The sequence below is a fragment of the Myodes glareolus genome, chromosome 11 (genome assembly GCF_982192425.1).
Source record: "Myodes glareolus chromosome 11, mMyoGla1.1, whole genome shotgun sequence".
Lineage (NCBI taxonomy): Eukaryota > Metazoa > Chordata > Mammalia > Rodentia > Cricetidae > Myodes > Myodes glareolus.
In genome coordinates this window covers 67,141,549-67,147,548 of record NC_142036.1, presented here as the reverse complement: position 1 = coordinate 67,147,548, position 6,000 = coordinate 67,141,549, and the positions used below count along the sequence as shown (strand labels likewise).

The following is a 6,000-nucleotide window of genomic DNA, read 5'->3' as shown; positions in this document are numbered from 1 at the left end:
GTCCTGATTCAACCACAGAGCAAGCAAGATGTGACTGCCTCGTCAAAAAATGTACCAAGCCACGTGGCTAACATAGTCAAGAGTAATGGGGCTAATATAAGTTATAAGAGTTAATAAGAAGCCTGAGCTAATGGACCAATCAGTTTATAGTTAATGTAGATCTCTGTGTGATTTCTTTGGAACTTAATGACTGCAGGGACTGGGCAAGACAGAAACCTCAGTCAACACAATTATCTTTATTTTACTCTCATGTTTTTATCTTCATTCCAATCCAGAAAACACTACTGCATATGAACTGAGTATCTTCCCCAGTAATTCACTCATCACACTTGGCTAGAATTTGAACATGAAATGTCCTCTATTGGCTCAAATACTTGAACAATTTGTCCTGTTAAAGTCCTGGCAGGAATGGAGATATCCCAAAGAGACACTTTTGCCCCTCCTTTTGACTATCAGACTACTGAGGCAATGGAACCTAAGAATTTGCAATTTTCCCCAGAATTCTCATACAAGACAAAGGCTAAAACCATCGTACCAGCTTGAGGGAGATCTTGTTTCATGGACAGCCATTTCACATTTTGGACAAGTTGACAGTCCACCTTGCAGAAGAGTTTAAATTCAAAAGATAGATCACACTTTGGATAGGACTGCTTAGTTATACACACCTGTTGTCCTCTAGTTAGGGCCCTGAATTTTGACTTGGGAGATGGGAGAGGTCATTGAATCTCTATGTTCCTCTTCCCATTCTGTCCACATCGAATATATTTTTTTCTGCCTTTCATTATTAATTGTCTAATTGGCCTCTTAATGCTAGGTGGTTGAACCTGACTTGTTAGGGATGCCTAGTCTTTGACCTTGATCTTTTCCAGTTGGATTCTTTATTTTGGAGGCTGTGGAACTTCTGGTAAATGAACCTTTACTAGAGGAAATGGGTCACTGGGAATGGGTTGTATATCCCAGCCCTATTTCCCATTTGTTCTCTGCTTCTTGATGGATGCAGTGTGACCAGGTATTTGGCCATCCTGTCATTAGACTCCATCACTATGACGGACATTATCTCTTCTTAGTCTGTAAACCAAAATAAAGTCTTCTCTAAGTTGCTTTTGTTGGCTATTTGGTCACAGCAGAAAAAGGCTATGTCATGGTCACAGCTCACTATTCTTATCCAGGTCTGCACTGAGAGAGAGCAGGAGGCAGAACTCAAAGATATGAAAATGGGTGCCATTTTCTGAGCAAGTTTAAAGTTGTAGACAAGATGGCGGCCAGGAAAGCAGTAAAGGTCATTCAAGAGATTAGTGGCACTAAAGAGAAATCTACTCTGTACTGGGACAAAAGGAAAGGTGTCCTGTGGGCAAGACCCTACCCATCCAAGGCTCCATCTTATTAATATCCAAATTTTCCTGAATGGAGGGTGTGGACCAAGAATGCCAATGCAGGTCTTCTCTGCAAAATAGAAGTCCCTGTTTAGGTGTTTTCTCAGATCCAGCTTTAAAAGTAGAAGTAATTCTATTTCATGGTGGCCAAGAACTTGGAAACTTTGTCCAAGTGGTACTGACTTGCAGGCATGAAGGATGCAAGAGTGAAGGGGATTGTGGGTTTGAGCTAAGGTTACAGGAAGCTGAGGAGGCCAGGCAACATGCAGCAGAGCAAGATTCCATGAAGAGGTCCGGAGAGCCTGTTGTTGGAGGAAGGCCGCTTGTTGGTTCCCGGCTGCTCAGCCGTGAAATAATCACATAAAATCCATATTATTTGCAATACTGTTTGGCCAATAGTTTAAGTATATTTCTGGCTAACTCTTATTCCAAACTAACCCATTTCTATTAATTTGTGTGTCACCACATGACTGTAACAGGTGTCTGTTGGGGGGGGGTGCTACATGGCTTCTCCTTGACTCCACCTCCTTTCTTCCAGCATTCAGTTTAGTGTCCCCCACCACCTGCCTAGCTCTGTTCCCTTACAGCTCTGCTATAGGCCCAAAGCAGTTTCTTTATTAACCAATGGTATTCACAGCACACAGAGGAGAATCACACATCAGGCTGTGGCATGGCGTTGGGAAGATATTAGAGATGCCAGAACTGTGGGAGATGCACTGAGAAAAGCTGTAGACATGGAAGGAAGTCAGCCAATGACAGAGGCCACACGAGCTAAAGGCAGTAGAGTTGGGGCCCAGAGGGTTGTGCAAGGCTGTTGGGGCCCAAACAATTTCAGCCGTGGAATGTGGAGCTTCAAGAAACTCTATTGAGCTGAATTTTAGTGTTGCTTTGATGTGATTTTTTCCCTTGCTATCTTGTTCTCTTTGGAACACAATTGTCTACTGGAACACAATTTGAGTTTTCAGTTTACAGGGGCTCATGATTAAGAAGTTTGTTCCACCTCTCTCTTTTGGAAACTGTGTTTTGCTATGTATCCCAGACTGTCCTGAAATTTATGATCATTCTTCAAAGGTTTGGGATTACAGAGGTGCACCACCATAGCATATTTTTAATGGTATTTTATGTGCATAAAAATATGATTCAACCCTGTAATGTAAAGCATTAAATAAATAAAGTTAAAAATGCATTTTTAAGGCTGAATCTGTCACAAGTCACTTCAGAGTACTAGTCAGTCATTGGTTACATGAATAAACTTTTTAAAATATTATACTCTATTTACTCCAAATAATTTAATCCAGTTCGTTCGTTCTTTTCCACAAACTTTACCCATTTTGGCCCTTACTAGTAAGTTCCTTTCACTGTCTTTGTCCACTAACTTTGGTGATCCTCACCACTTATGTTTGTTCTCTGCTGGGGGTGTAAAAACTACTATTAGTGATAATATTATTTATTATCCTAGCATCCAGAAGTGTACTTGGCACGTAGTACACACTCAGCAAATACTCAAAGAATACTAGGTAATGTAATTAAAGTGACTTTTAAACTCAATACTAAGGTGCCAGTATTAATTCCCAGCAGCTAGGCCGAGGTGGAGGCAGGAGTTCTGCATCAGACTGGGCAGCAGAGGCACCACTTCTTTCCATATTCCTCAGAGGAAATACTTGATATCAGCTCAGGTATCAGTTCAGATAAAATTTCATGTTACCTCTTTAACTCTACAATAAAGAAACATCTTTGGTATTCAAGTTTTTCTTTGAAATTCTGAGACAGAACATGTGGAGAATGCACATGGTCTAGAATACACTCTCTCTAGTCCTGAAGTAAAAACTGCCACCAGCTTTAAAGTTTTTCTGAAACGTTCTTTGGCCAGCATCAAGATCTCACTCCGGCTCAATTTGCAGCACCCTTCCTCCGGTGCGTGCACAAACCTCACTCCACGGAGGGAAACCACAGTTCCGCCCAGTGAAGATCGCCCACGCACCCCACGTTTCCCCTCTTCTAGCCAGTCAAGAGTTTGTCTGGACAGGAGCCCGCAACTGCCCCACGGGCGACCTCGGCCGCCTTCCTCTCCAGCTCCTCATCCCACCTCCTGTGGCCCCAGGCTCGCCGGAAGCCCCGCCCCGAGGTCGCCAGCGGGCTCGCGCATGCCCGGTGCGCGCAACCTCGTGGCGCACCCCCCCATCGTCCGTCCCGCCCCTTTTGGTCGTTCGGGGGCGCGCGCAGCGGGCGCGCGGAGATTGGCTACTTCGGTGGCCGCGCCTCAGGCCTGAGAGACTGCGCGAGCGAGCGGAGTGGGCGCGGAGGGTTCCCGCGGCTCCCTAGGTAACAGCGTGGACCGGGAGGGTTGGGGAAGAGACAGCAGGTCGGGGTGGGCTGCAGCCGGCTCCCCACTTCCGGCCGCAGCCCCTGGAGATGCGAGGAGGTGTGCTCGGAATTGGCCCGGAGCGTGCCGGCCACCCTCGAGGGCCGGTGTCGCGGGGTTCTCAGGTGACGCACTGCTCCTTCTCCTCTGGTTTCGGCTCGGGCTTGCAAAAGTTAAAGAGACTGAACATTGATTCCAAAGTGTGGGTTGTTTTTCCTCTAAGTCTTGGCGAGGTCGGGTTTCAGCCCTGGTTGGACCGCCCATCCACTGTGTGCCCTTGCGGGGGACACTTGAGCGTTTTAGAGTTCTCACCCTGGAAAGTACAAGCCAGACTCCTGGGTCGCGCAACACGCGCGGAGCCCGCTGGTAAGAGCGCAGGGATGCCAGCTCCGGGTTCACCACATCCAGGAGGCGACTTTTCTGACTGGAGGATGACACCTCCCAGTGGTACTTACCGGGGAAGTTCTTGAAGCTCAATGGAAGGAACTGGCTAAACTACAAGACAGCAGGTCAGAAGAGGGTGGTCTAAAGAAACACCTTTCTACGAGAACAGGACTTTGGGTGGGCTCCTTCGGGCATTTTATGCGAGTTAATTCCCAGTGGTCGTGGACAGGGTTAAGGGAGGACAACTTTCTACTAATCACGAGTTACTCACTTTACACAGTGTGGTCTTCTATCTGGAAAGCCCAAAATGACAGTTATGTAATCATTACATAGGCTGTCACCCTGTATGTTTTTTTTTCCTTTGTCAGTTTGCCAGGAATTGTGTTCATCAGATTGTCCTGTGGGCATGTCTTTGGACATTTTCCTGAATTGATGATTGATTTGGGTGGGCCCAGATCACTGTGGGTTACGGTATCACCATTGGTCAGGTGGTCCTCAGGTGTATAAGAAAGCAAGCCAAGCAAATCATGGAGAGCAAGCTATTAAGCAGGGTTACTCCCTAGAGTCTGCTTCAGTTCCTGCTTTCCGATTCTAGCCTTGAGCAACTTTGGTAGCTTCCCTGGGTGATGGAAGCCTTCCTCCCGCCCCCATGTTGCTTTTAGTCTTGGTATTTATCAAAACAGTGGAAATCAAACTAGATTACCTCCTATGTAATAGTATGCCAGTAAAACTAATTGAGGTTTACTTTTTCAAAGTGAGACAATATGAATTGTTTCATTAAAGTAATGATGGCAAAACAAATATGAATAGGTGATAGACACATTTTTTATTTATTATTCTTCAAAGACGCAGAGTATGAAATACAAATCTTTGTGTGGTAACTTTCAAGTGTTTAAGTCATGTGTACAACTCACTGCATTTCATCATGTATGCTCTTTTATCTGGTATCAAGATCAAGAAAGAACATAATAAGGGATGGAGCGATAGATTGGCGGTTAGAAGCACAGGACCTGGTTTGATTCCCAGCATCTACATGGTGCGCACAACCTTCTTTAACTCTTGTCCCAGGAAATCTATGACTTCTGCCCTCTTAGCATTCTTATGTGCACTTCGGTGTCAAGGCATATATGTAGACAAAATACCAACATACGTAAAAGGTTACATTTTTAAAAATAAAACAGCATAATAGTATTTGCATTACAGAAAACCCTGCTTGTACCAATAGTAATCATTGGATTTGAGTTTACTTGCATAGGAATTCTAGGGACTGGAGCCATTACAGCCTAATGCTTCCCCCTGGTTAATAATTTTGGCTGAGTACCTGGACTGAATTTGTGCTGTGGGCTGAAGTTTGCCAGCCCCTGCTGTATTTAAATAATGGCTGGTCAGAACTGCTCCAGCTTGCCTATTATCTCAGTTAACATTTACAGCAGACAAGTTCTACTTTTAGGTGAGTTTTTAGAAGTGAATTTAATATGTATTAAATTTAAAATGTATTAGAAGTATATTGAGACATTTAGGGGTAGTCTAGCAATGTTATATTGATTCTTTGATTATTAAGCAAACACAGATTTAAGATAGGCCATACCTTCTGACACAATAATGGTTTATGTAAGTACTTTTAAAATAAATTCTAATGAAATAATCTGTTCGGCAGCAATAAGTAGCAAATGTGTTATTTATTAAATTTATTAAATTCAGAAAAATTAGTGAAAGAAGTAGCTCTTCGTGAGAGTTTAAACAACAGAACGACATTGTTGTCTCTCACTTTAAATCCTTTTTATTTATTTTATTTTATTGTATTTTTTTAAAGATTTTATTTATTTATTATGCATACAACATTCTGCCTCCATGTATACCCGCAGGCCAGAAGAGGGCGCC

At 43.7% G+C, this 6,000-nt stretch overlaps 1 protein-coding gene across 1 annotated transcript in view; it reads left to right on the top strand.

The window, feature by feature from the left end:
- Window positions 1–3,570: 3,570 nt before the first annotated feature.
- Window positions 3,571–6,000, top strand: part of Mipol1 (mirror-image polydactyly 1) — a 247,392-nt gene continuing 244,962 nt past the window's right edge. Inside the window, exon 1 of the mRNA XM_048415994.3 lies at window positions 3,571–3,695. The gene's annotated coding sequence lies outside the window, so the exon portion shown is untranslated. The remainder of the gene's footprint in view (window positions 3,696–6,000) is intronic.